Raw genomic sequence first — 13612 nt, 5'->3', positions numbered from 1 at the left:
GGCATTGCACAGCCCGAATGGCATGACCAAATATTCATAGTGGCCAAAACGGGTTCTAAATGCAGTTTTCCACTCATCCCCCTCTCGGATGCGGATAAGATTGTATGCCCCTCGGAGGTCTAGTTTAGTAAAGACTCGAGCATTCCGGAAGCGCTGGAACAATTCTGGAATTAGCGGGAGAGGGTAGCGGTTTTTAATGGTAACTTTGTTGAGTTCCCGGTAATCAACACAAGGTCTTAACGTACCGTCCTTCTTCTCCACAAAAAATATTCCAGCGCCAGCTGGGGAGGATGAGGGCCTGATGAACCCCTTTTTCAGATTCTCATCGACATAGGACCGGAGAGTTTCTAATTCCTTTTCAGATAGGGGGAAGATCCTTCCAAAAGGGATCTCAGCCCCTGGGAGAAGCTCAATGGGGCAGTCGTAGGGCCTGTGAGGGGGTAGAACATCAGCTTTCTTTTTGTCGAAAACATCCTTAAAGTCCCGGTAAGCTGCAGGAATGTCTTCGGAGGAATCTGAGGCCGGCTGGACGGCTAGGCAAGTGGCAGGAGCTTGGGATTCAGAAGGGAAGCAATGATCCAGGCAGTATTTGGATGAGAAGGAAATCCTCTTCTTAATCCAATCAATCTGTGGATTGTGGGCTTGGAGCCATGGTAGGCCTAGGATGACCGGGAATAAGGGAGAGGACAGGACATCGAAGCGGAGGAGCTCTTGATGACCCGAGTCCGTGGTAGTAAGGACCGGGTAGGTCTCCCTGGTCACGGGTCCGGAACTAGGCAGGGATCCGTCGGCCAGGAAAACTTGAAGCTGTTGCTCCTTGGCTTGCAGGGGTACCCCTAGCTTCGCAGCTAGTGTACAATCCAGGAAGCAACTGCAAGCTCCGGAATCAATAATTGCCGTGAGCTGGATCCTCTCTTCTGCTACCTGTAGGGAGACAGGAAGGATAAGGTGAGCAGGGGATGGCTCAGAGACCTGACAGTTCGGGACAGACCGTGAACAGCACTTACTAGGCCTCACAGGGCAATTGCGGAGGAAGTGGCCGGAAGCTCCGCAGTATAGACAGAGGTTCGCCTGGCGACGGCGTTGTCTCTCTTCGGGGGTCAAGGAGGAACGAATGAGCCCAATTTGCATAGGTTCCCCGTCTGCCGGGGCATTGACAGCTGGTCCTGGTAGAGGAGAGGCCAAAAATGGGACCTTTGGCATGACCCACGTGGCTCGAGACCCTTGAAGGCGTTCTGAGCGTCGCTCCCGCAGACGCCTATCCATTTGGATGGCAAGAGCGATTAGATCCTCTAAGGATGCAGGTGTTTCTACCCGAGCCAGCTCGTCTTTTAAAGCTTCCGAGAGGCCATGACGGTACTGGTATTTTAATGCTGCCTCGTTCCAGTCCGTGTCGGCTGCCCATCTACGGAAGTCTACCGTATAGTCCTCGGCCGGGCGTTTGTTTTGCTGGAGGGCATGCAGGGCCGATTCTGCTGTGACCGTACGCTGGGGATCTTCGTATAATTGGGCCATAGCCTCAAAGAAAGAGTTTGTGGAATTCAGGATTGGACTCTTCTGTTCCAAGAGATTGTGTGCCCAAGTCTGAGGTTCTTCGGCCAGTAGGGAAATTATGAATCCCACCTTGACGGACTCAGAGCAAAAGGTCCTAGGTTGAAGGGCTAGGTATAATAAACAAGCATTCTTGAAGGCCCTGAATTTCCTACGCTCCCCACGGAAGCGTTCCGGCGTGGGCACCCGTGGTTCCGGGGGCGGAGCTGAAGCCGAATGGCCGGAGCTAGCTTGGTCCGGTTGGGCCGGAGCCGGCAGCGAGCTAGTGGATGGCTGATTCGGATCAGGTGGAGGAGAAGGGCCGGCCATGTTGAGTACTCGACCCTCTAGCTGGAAGTACCCATCTTGTAGCCTTTGCACAGCTTGGGTCAGGGCTGAAACCTGCTGGCATAGGGCCTCGAGCTGGGAAGCACCTCTGTCGGCCTCTGACATGGCTGGTTTATGCTGTCAGTTACCTTGGTGGAGGCCGAAGTGCTGAGAGGGCTTCCCTTGCAGCTCGGATCACCCCTGGTGGTGAAACAGGAGATGACACGTCCCAAGGAGCACTGGATGCGGATGGATCCCGGATGGATGGATGGATGGTGATTAGGACCGCGTCCAGGAGATCTATAGATGCTCAAAGAAAAGAGACAAGGTTAATGCCAGGCCGAGGGTCATACACAGTGAATCAGTCCGAGGAAATGGAGGTACAGAGGGGTAAGACAAGGAGAGAATCCGTGGAATCCAGGCCGATGTAGGTACACAGAATATCCAGCAGAGGTATGGTTCAGGCAAAGAGTCGTCAGGCAAGCCGAGGTCAAACAAGGAGAAGTGCAGATGGGTCAAGGAGCAAGCCGGGTCAAAAGCAGGAACGCAGATAAACAAACAGGACACAGGTACTAGAGCTGATGATAAACCAGCACTGAAGCACAGCCAGAGAGTGCTTTATATAGGGCCAGGGCTGGGGAGATGGGCGTGGTGACACACCTGATCTGCCTCCAGCGTTCTATTGTTGCTGAATGGCAATTCCTTTCCTGACACTAATAAACAAAGTGGAAAAATATGTTGTGGTACCATGCCCCGGACGACGTCACATATGACAAAACCGGTAGGGCGGTACCGGACACCACGCTGACCACGCCCCTCGGAACGCCGGCTCGTTTGTACACCTGCGGGACGCTGCGGTTTTAATGCTTTGCCTGTATTTTTCTACCCACATGTAAGTGCAACTTTATGAAATGCTTATTTCAATCAAACTGGATTACGCTATGGTTTTCCTCAATTTTCCTTCCTATGCGTATGGTATCATACACGGTTGGAGCTGTATATGAGCCCACTACTTTACCCTCTTGTATTTGGAGCCAAGATTGACTACTGGTCCATGAATCCATGTCCTTATCCCTGTGTATGTGGAGGCAAGATTGAATGCTGATTTTCTACAAAGCTTCTTGTGGCCTGTCCATTAATTTGGGGGCCCATATCTTTTGGTAAGCAGCCATTTCTCATCATCTCTCATGGGTGTCTTCCCTCCTGCTTCACCATCTATTGGGATTCCACCTTTGGATAACAGCTGTCCACTTATTGTTCACTCTGGGACTCATGTATTTTGCACTTTATCACATATGTTTTTAAGCAGCACGTCAATCTTTGATTTGTGTGGCACTCACAACATATTTTTCCACTTTGTTTATTAGCGCTACACTATTTGTTTTTATAAAGGGATCAATAGAACTAATTTTTTGTTAAATTTCTCCTCTTTACCTCGCCAAGTTGCAGTAATACTCTACATGGCATAAATATCAGCTATTTTGGTAAGCCATATTGAGAGTGAAGAGGGTGATTCCCACTTCCACCGGGCCAGAATGCAGGCCTTTGCTGCATTCAGAAGGTGGCTCAACATTGAATTTTTATATTTATGTTTTGAGAGATCTGAATGGTGGAGAAGATATCTGGCCGGGTCAGAGCCCAAGTCCTAGTCAGTGAGCCGCTTTATGGTGCCTTGCACCTTGGACCAAAACCCCTCCAATTTTTGGCTGGACCAGAAGATATGCAACATGGTACCATCTGCCTCCCCGCATCACCAACAGGTGTTCCCTGCATCGGGGAAAATTTTCTTCAAATGAGACAGGACCTCATACCAAAGGGTTTCTATTTGCTATCTATATCAGTTCCACCAGACCAGTGTGAGCTAGTAACAGTGTTCCTGATTGCTGCCACATCAATGCCAATGTCACCAGGCCAATGCAGCCAGCAACAATGTTGCTTATTGTTAGCCAGACCACTGCAAGTGTCACCAGACTCATATAGCCAACAAGAGTGCTTGCCACCACACCAGTGCAGTCAATTGAGTCCTGCCTCAATTGACCCTGTTTTTCAACCAAATTTCTACCTGCTGCCTAGACTAATCATGTGCATGCCTACTGACCACATCTCTGCCTGCCATCTGAACTGACCCTGACCGATCGCAATTGCTAAGTGGTGGCTAAGTTGCCTTGCAGTTTGAAGACCTGAGTTTGAATCTTACAACTAACACCATCTGCAGGGAAATTGTATGCTTCTTCCCAGTTTACATAGGGCTACTCTGGTTAATTGGTGCCTTACACAACTAGCACATGTGTGTTTGAGTGTGTTGAAGGCATTAGATTATAAAGGCAGAAGGTGATGTAAATCATTCTGTCCTCTTTGTAAAGTGTTGCACTATATATTTTACATATAAGAAAACAAATTTAAATATCAGTTAAAGTTAATCTACATGCACATCCCCCAAACATACCCCCTTTATCTAATCACTGTCTTAGAAAGATTAAAAAGCTACTTAGAATTGCCTTTACTTACCTAGATCTTCTGTTACCGGACACCCAGGTTCCCGAGTCTCCCTAAAGCAGATTGGAAAGTCCCTAGTCGGGTGCCCACATGGCTGGGTGACGTGGTCGCATATTTTTGGCTGCCCAGGTTATATTTTTGGGGTAGCACTTTTGGCTGTAAAAAGGTCAAATAGACTTAGTTTTCATTTGCACTTCAGGATGTCAGTAAAAGTAATGCTTTTTATTCTTCTTTATTTGTATTTTAGTTACATTTCACTGAAAAGAGGCTAGGTACAGTTTTTAAAAAGATATACAGTGTTTAATGAATTTAATAGCTGTTGTTCTTTCATTTTACTCTTACAGTTCCTCCTTATAGAAAGCATAAACCTTTGCAATGGAAATGAAAAAGAACTATTGTGTTGCTCCTCATACCTTGTTGATTCAAAAGCCAGGAGTCTTGAACAGTGAAGATTGCCATAGGGTACTATAACCCAAACCGAGATAGTTCACACAGAGCAAATATCTATGAATAACAGCTGATCTGATTTGAAAAAGACAATCCAAAAAGAACACCTCTTAAAAAATATTCATCTGGCACACTATACTGGTATCATTATAGATGCCTTTCAACACTAGGTTAACATTTTTTGAGCAGGCAACACAGAGCTGGCCCAAGACATTGTGCTGCCTGGGTCCAAGAATGAAATTCTTCCCCCCCCCCCCCAAAACAAAAATGATGCCCATCCAACAAAGAGACATTTCCATAAAGCAAAGAGACATCCCGCAAATAGTAAAGAGACAGCCAAATCCAGCAAAAGCCCCCCCCCCCATATATTTACCAACAGACATCCCTATATATTCGGCAAAGAGACATTTCCATAAAGCAAAGAGACATTTCCATAATTCAGAGAGATATCCCCATATAGTTAAGAGACATTCCCATATATTCATCAAAGAGCAAAGAGACATGCCCCTCCTGTAAAGAGACATGCCCCCTCCAGCAAAGAGTCATGCCCCCTCCAGCAAAGAGACATTCCCCCTCCTGCAAAAAGACATGCCCCCTCCAGCAAAGCGATATGCCCAATCCTGCAAAAAGACATTCCTCCTGCTGCAAAGAGACATGTCCCCTACTGCAAAGAGACATGATTCCTCAAGCAAAGAGACATGCTCCATCCAGCAAAGTTACATGCCCCCTCCAGAAGTGCTCCCTCCAGAAAAGAGACATTCCCCCTCCAGTAAAGAGACAATAGAAAAGAATAGAATAGAATAGAAAATAGCAGAAAATAATACAAAATAATAGAATAGAACATAACTGGATAGAATAGAGAAGCAATAAATTAGAGTGCAATAGAAAGAATATAACCGTATTCCCGAAATTCAGATTTTGAATAGAATAAATTTGAAATTGAATAGAATAGATTAGAATAGAATAGAATAGAATCCAAAACAATCCAAAATAATAGAAAATATAAGAATAGAAAATAAGAGAATGGAAAAGAATGGAATAGAAAACAATTGAATAGAAAAAACAATAGAATAAAATAGAAATAATATAACCTAACCATGTTCAGAAATTCATATTTCAAATAGAATGAATTTGAATAGAAAAGATTACATTAGAAAAGAAAATAATAGAAAAGAATAGAATAGAAAATAAGAGAATAGAACATGGAAGCCATAAATTAGAAATAATAGAAAGAATATGACCATCTTCCGAAATTCTCATTTCCAAAAGAATAAATTTGAATTTGAATAGAATAGAATAGAATCCAAAATAATAGAAAATAATAGAATAGAAAATAAGAAAATAAAATAGCATACAATAGAAAAGAATAGAAAGAATACAACCATCTTTAGAAATTCAAATTTAAATAGAATGAATTTGAATAGAAAAGATTACAATAGAAAATAATAGAATAGAAAAACAATTAATATAGAATAACATAAAATAGATAGAAAGCAACCTTTTCTATTTTATTTTATTCTGTTCTGTTCTATTGATTTTGTATTTTATTATTATCTATTCTATTTTTTTATTTTCTATTTTGATTTTTTTGAAGCTATTCTTTTCTATTCTATTCTCTTATTTTCTATTCTTTTCTAATAGTTTCTTTTCTATTCTAACATTTTCTATTCAAATTTATTCTATTCAAAATACGAATTTCGGAAGATGGTTGTATTTTTTTTTTATTTATTCTATTTTGTTCTAATTTTCAAATGAAAAGTTTTTTCCATGTGACTATCAAGAAAAAGGTGACAATATCAAATTTTAGGTGAGTAGTTTATTGTGGAGAAAAGCCATGAGGTGCAGATGAAAAAGATTACTCCTATGTTTAAGGACTCCTTAATAAGGAGGAGTTGCGGGCATGGTTCAACTGTTTAACTCACTTTTTGGCAGTCTTAGAGGAGGCTTCAAAGATCCATTAGGCAGCACTTCCAGCGGTGTGCATCTCTCCCTCTCTGCGAGGGAAGTGACACCCTGTTCAGTTCCCCGGCCTTACATAGCGGTTTGCGCATGCGCAGTACTGCACCGCGCGATACCACGTGTCACGACCATCACACACCTGTGTTCCCAGTGCGCATGCGCCTATGGAGTCTGCATGCGAATCTGGGAGGCCGTGTAGCCTTGATTAGCTATAGCAGCCGCCGACACAGAAGGGGGAGCTGATGCCCGGAGGGAATCAAAGGGGGCAGTAGTACCGCCCTCTTGAGCTCCTAAAAGCACCCCGGTTAGAGAGACACCGAGGCTTTCCGTGCCGGTTGCGATTCTGATGGACCAATGAGGGAAGGGTGTTCATGGCATCAACTTTACAATAAATATTTCAAAAATAAATAGTTGGTCATATATGACAGCATTAGTTTTGTCAGAGTGAAGAATACATTAATATCATTATATCATTGGTATTTTGACAGCAGTAGGAGTCCAAAGGTGGGAAATGACACATAGGTTGTGTCATGGGGGCTTGCGGGTAGGGGGAGAGAGGATGGTCTGGGTTTAGGACATAAGAGGAGTCGTTCGGGGGTTGGAGCGTATTCTGTTTCTTAATTGTTTTTGAAGGGGATACATTTATTAGTTTTTATCAAAAGTTGAGATGATGATCATATGGAGTGCTTGGTTTCCTATTCAGACATTTTTAGATGAGAGGTGTTTTAGATGGTAGTATTTGTGATCAGTCTCTTGATCAGGTTACCCAGGGTGTTTCTTTCAGAAATACTGTGGAGTTCCCATTAAGTTGCTTTTTCCGGCAAGGGTTTTGGTGAATTGATCATGACCAGAGAGTATTGTATTTAGGAGTTTGTAATGCATCTCTTGGTCAGAGATTCCCAAAATTCCTACAGAGAGGGATGGTTTTGAAGGATATTGGGGGGTTCCCAATATGGTCAGGTCTTTCAACGAGAATTTTAGTGAATGGATCAAAGTCAGTCAGTGGTTTATTTGATTCATTTTTTGGAGGTTAATCTGTTTTCCCTAGCCTTCTAGGAAAGAGCGAAAACTTTCTGCTTTGTTAAGGCCAAGGGGTGATGTGGTTTTAAGAAGTCTAATCCAACGCATTTCTAGTTGCAATAGCATCTTATTCCAGTCCCCTCATCTTGCTGGAACATGGATTCTATCAAGGGCCATGAATGTGGTTCTGGACATCTTGTAGTTCTGATCATATGCAACATGTCTTCCAAGGGGAAGATAGAAATTACCAATTCGCATACTGTGTAGGTGCTTGTTTACCCTTTTCCTGAATTCTTGTTGGGTTTTGCCTACGTAGAACACGCCGCATTCGCATTGCATCAGGTAGACAATTCCCTTTGTTTTACAGTTTTTAAACATAGAAACATAGAAACATAGAATGTGTCGGCAGATAAGAACCATTTGGCCCATCTAGTCTGCCCAATATATCTGAATCCTATGAATAGCCCCTGGCCCTATCTTATATGAAGGATAGCCTTATGCCTATCCCATGCATGCTTAAACTCCTTCACTGTATTTGCAGCTACCACTTCTGCAGGAAGGTTATTCCATGCATCCACTACTCTCTCAGTAAAATAATACTTCCTCATATTACTTTTAAACCTTTGCCCCTCCAATTTAAAGCTGTGTCCTCTTGTGGTAGTTTTTCTTCTTTTAAATATGCTCTCCTCCTTTACCGAGTTGATTCCCTTTATGTATTTAAAAGTTTCTATCATATCCCCTCTGTCTCTTCTTTCTTCCAAGCTATACATGCTAAGGTCCTTTAACCTTTCCTGGTAAGTTTTTTCCTGCAATCCATGTACTAGTTTAGTAGCTCTTCTCTGAACTCTCTCTAGAGTATCTATATCCTTCTGGAGATATGGCCTCCAGTACTGCGCACAATACTCCAAGTGAGGTCTCACCAGTGTTCTGTACAGCGGCATAAGCACTTCTCTCTTTCTACTGCTTATACCTCTCCCTATACATCCAAGCATTCTGCTGGCATTTCGTACTGCTCTATTACATTGTCTTCCCACCTTTAAGTCTTCTGAAATAATTACTCCTAAATCCCTTTCCTCAGATACTGAGGTCAGGACTGTGTCAAATATTCTATATTCTGCCCTTGGGTTTTTACGCCCCAGGTGCATTATCTTGCACTTATCCACATTAAATTTCAGTTGCCAGAGTTCTGACCATTCTTCTAGTTTTCCTAAATCCTTTTCCATTTGGCGTTTCCCTCCAGGAACATCAACCCTGTTACATATCTTTTTGTCATCAGCAAAAAGACAAACCTTACCATCGAGGCCTTTTGCAATATCACTTATGAAGATATTAAATAAAATTGGTCCCAGTACAGATTCCTGAGGTACCCCACTGGTAACATGACCTTGTTCTGAATGTTCTCCATTGACTACAACCCTCTGTTGTCTGTCACTCAGCCACTGCCTAATCCACTCTACAATATGGGAGTCCATGCTCAATGACTGCAGTTTATTGATAAGTCTTCTATGTGGGACAGTGTCAAAAGCCTTACTAAAATCTAGATATGCAATGTCTACTGCACCTCCACCGCCTATTATTTTAGTCACCCAGTCAAAAAAATCAATAAGATTTGTTTGACATGATCTCCCTGAAGTAAACCCATGTTGTTTTTCATCTTGCAATCCATGGGATTTAAGATGTTCCACAATCCTATCCTTTAATAGGGTTTCCATTAATTTGCCTACTATTGATGTCAGACTCACTGGTCTATAGTTGCTCGATTCCTCCCTACTACCTTTCTTGTGAATGGGCACGACATTTGCCAATTTCCAATCTTCCGGGATGACTCCTGTTACTAATGATTGGTTAAATAAATCTGTTAATGGTTTTGCCAGCTCCCCACTAAGCTCTTTTAATAATTTTGGGTGTATCTCATCAGGACCCTGTGACTTATTTGTCTTCACTTTAGACAGCAATCTTAGAACGTCTTCCTCTGTAAAGACACATGCATCAAACGATTCATTAGTCATCCTTTCAAGTGGAGGTCCTTCTCCTTCTTTTTCTTCTGTAAAAACTGAACAGAAGTATTTATTAAGGCAGTCGGCTAGCCCTTTATTCTCTTCTACATACCTTCCGTCCTTTGCTTTTAATTTAGTTATTCCTTGTTTTAATTTCCTTTTTTCATTTATATATCTGAAGAATGTCTTATCCCCCTTTTTCATAGACTGAGCTAGTTTTTCTTCTGCCTGCGCTTTAGAAGTTCTTATAACTTGCTTGGCCTTGTTTAAGTTAAAAGATATCTCCATTTGGTAATGTTTTGGTTGTAGATTTACAAATGACTGTGCATTGACCACAGCTACCACATGGGAACGTACCCTTGGTCTTGCATGGGTCCTTCCTTGATCCTTTTTTGTGTTGACTATGTACCAGAGTTTGTTTGATTTATCCCACTTTCCTGAATGTAATAAGTGGGTTTTCTGGTACAAGATCTGTTACACTGGGGTCCTCCTTAAGTATTGGCCAGTGTTTTTTGAGAATATTTTGTATTTTTTGGTGTTCGTTAGTGTACCTCATTTTTATTCTTGTCGTTTGTTTTTCTTCCTTTTTGGTATGTTCTGTGTTTTTATTTCCTTTAAAGAGAATTTCCTGTCTATCTCTTTTTTTCACCCTGTTGAAGGCCTTCCTTAGGGACGTTTTTGTGTAGCCCCTTTGCATCAAGCATTCTGTGAGGGTGTCCGCTTCGTTTTGGAAGTCTTCGGGATTAGTACAATTCCTTTTCAATCTTAGGAATTGACTATAAGGAATAGATTTTTTTCAGAGGTATTGGGTGGAAACTGGATGCATGCAGGATTGTGTTTCCTGCTGTTTCTTTCCTGTATAAGGTTGTCATCACATTTCCAGTTTTATCTTTATATATCCAGGTATCCAGAAAGATAACTCGAGTTTTGCTGTAGTTCATAGTGAAAAACATGTTATAGTGGTTTTATTTCATTTCCTTAAGGCAGTCGTTGATCATGTTTTCTGGTCCATACCAGATGATAAGAATGTTGTCGATGTATCTTTGCCAGAGCAAGATGTTGTTTGCGTATACATTGTTCTCTTCTTTTGCCAGGAATTCTTGTTCCCACATCTCTAAGTAAATGTTTGCATAAGATGGGGCACAGCTAGTGCCCATTGCAACTCCACAAGTTTGGAGGTAACATGAGCCGCAAAATTAAAAGAAATTGTGGTTGAGGATGAAGTCCAGCATTCGTAGGATGAAATCATTACATTTTCAGTCATGTGGGCTCTGTTGGCCCAATGTTTGTTTTACGGCTTCAAGTCCTTTTTGGTGTGGGATGTTATTATAGAGGGATTCCACGTCTATTGTTACAAGGTAGGCATCGGCTGGGATTACCAGGTCATCCAGGATTTGTAGAAGGTGGACGGTATCCTTTGTATATAAGGCCAGGTTGGTTACATGTGGCCTAAGATACATGTCTATTACTTGGCTAGTTGTTTCCGTGATATTACCATTTCCTGAAATTATTGGTCTACCTGGCAGATTCTTGATGTCTTTGTGCACCTTTGGTAGGGCATAGAAAGTTGGTACTGTAGGATGTTTTGTCTGCATCTATTCTCTCGTTGTCCATTAGGACAAAGTTACCTCCTTTATCTGAAGGCTTGATGGTAATTGTTTCATTATTGTTTAGTTCTTTTAAGGCTTGTATTTGTTTTTTAGTTAGATTATGTGTAGTTTTGTCTTCTCGTAGTCTCTCGATGTCCTTTGTTGTTTGTCTAACGAACAGAGCTATGGCAGGATTTAAATTAAGCAAAGGAAATTTTTGGGATTTCTTTTTGAAGTTGGGGTCTTTCTCCCTCTCTTCTTCATCTTCATTGTCTATTTGTGTTGGTGATTCTGTTATATCATCTAGACCACTTTCTTGTAGCAAAAGGTTTAGGTCTCTTATGGCTCGGAATTCTGCCGCCGTGAGGGCCGGAGATAGTTCATCTTTTGGTGGATTCTTATTATACATTACTTTGAATAGCAAGTTCCTGGCAAAGAGGTTAATGTCTTTGACGGCTTCAAATCCGTCCTACTTGTGTTGGGGCAAAAAGAGAGTCCAAGTGGCAGTACTTCCTTTTGTTTATTCGTAAGGGTGTGTGAGGAAAGATTCACAATCGTTAATCCTTCCTCTCTTCCTGTCTCATCTCTTCTAGAGAATCGCAAACCCTTTTCAACTACAGATAATAAATTAGCCTGCAAGGCCTAAAAGTGTAAATCAAGGCTTGACAAATTTGCTTGAAATCTAGGAGCCAGCTAAATAAGTTAGGAGCCAGTTTCTTTCCACACATGCTGAACGGCTTCTGTCAGACCGTCTGCCATACATAGGGGCCCAATGGTGGCAAGTTTTTAATGAACCAGCTGATATTGTCTGGCATTCGATGCATGTGTACTTTGGTTACTTCTTCTGAGAGATATTAAAGGAATACACCAACCACCATGACCACTTCAATAATTTAAAGTGGTCATGGTGGTAGGAGTCAGAAACACTGCACATGCTGGGATATTTACTTACTGCTGGCTGGTACTGCTCTGGGTACTGCTGGCTGGTACTGCTCTGGGTACTGCTGGCTGGTACCGCTGGCTTGTTACTGCTGTGGGTACTACTGGCTGGTACTGCTGTGGGTACTGCTGGCTGGTACTGCTGTCTGGTACAGCTGTGGTTACTGCTGTTTGGTACTGCTGTGGGTAATGCTGACTCGTACTGCTGGCTGGTACTGCTGTGGGTACTGCTGGCTGGTACTGCTGTAGGTAATGCTGGCTGGTACTGCTGGCTGGTACTGCTGTGGGTACTGCTGGCTGAACCAAAGTTTTGGAGCAGTTTAAATACATTAGAGGTGGAGATCAGGGGGGATGTGATATAGAGCAGTAGGTCGTTCGTGAACAACGCGCATTTATGCATTTATGTTCCTGGGGACCACACAAGACTCCCTTAATACCAGTGTGCGATCTAATGGTGACTGCTAAGGTTTCAATGGCTATTGCGAAAATTAGAGGAGATAAAGGACAGCCCTGTCTGGTCCCTTTTTTGATGTGAATAGAGTTAGAATAATGACCCATCAAACAGACCTGTGATTTCAGAGCAGAGTAAAGAGACTGAATGATGCCCAAGAATTTTGAGCCAAAACCCCATCTTCCTAGTGATTCAAAAAGGTAGGGCCAAGAGATTGAATCAAAGGCCTTCTGGAGGTCAATGAACAAAAGAAAGCCTTCCTGCGGGGTGCCCCCATCCCGATGAGAGTGTAGCAATGAAATTATATCTATGGCTTTCCAAACTTGGTCTGGGCCCTGCCTCCCAGGGATGAAACCCACCTGGTCCTTGTGAGTATATTTAGCTATAAAGATCGACAGTCTCCATGCAAGAATTTTCATCATAAGTTTGAGGTTGTTATTAATAAGTGATATCGGACGATAGTTACTAACATGACTTACATCTTTCCCAGGTTTGGGAATAACAGAGATATACTGAGTTTAAATCACTGTCCAGGGGGTTTCCATCTCGAAGAGAGTTAAAAAAATCGAGCCATATAGGGGGACAGGGAGAGGCCAAGTTTCTTATAATAGGCGACGAAAAAACATCAGGCCCAGGTGCTGAGCCTAGTCTGAGAGATTTAATGGCCCCCAATATCTCCTCTGGTATGAAAGGTTTATAGAGCAGTTCCCTATGGGTTTGTGCGATTTTGGGTAGGGGGAGATCCCTAAGGAAAGTCTCCAATTTATGTGGGGTAAGAGAAGATTGCGATACATAATTATAATAGAAGGTCTGAAAGGTTTTCATGATACGGATAGGGCTTTGGGTTAAGACCCCTG

This window comes from Pelophylax lessonae (genome assembly GCF_965119305.1).
Source record: "Pelophylax lessonae genome assembly, chromosome: 5".
NCBI classification, from domain to species: domain Eukaryota; kingdom Metazoa; phylum Chordata; class Amphibia; order Anura; family Ranidae; genus Pelophylax; species Pelophylax lessonae.
Note: the sequence above shows the minus strand (reverse complement) of the source record.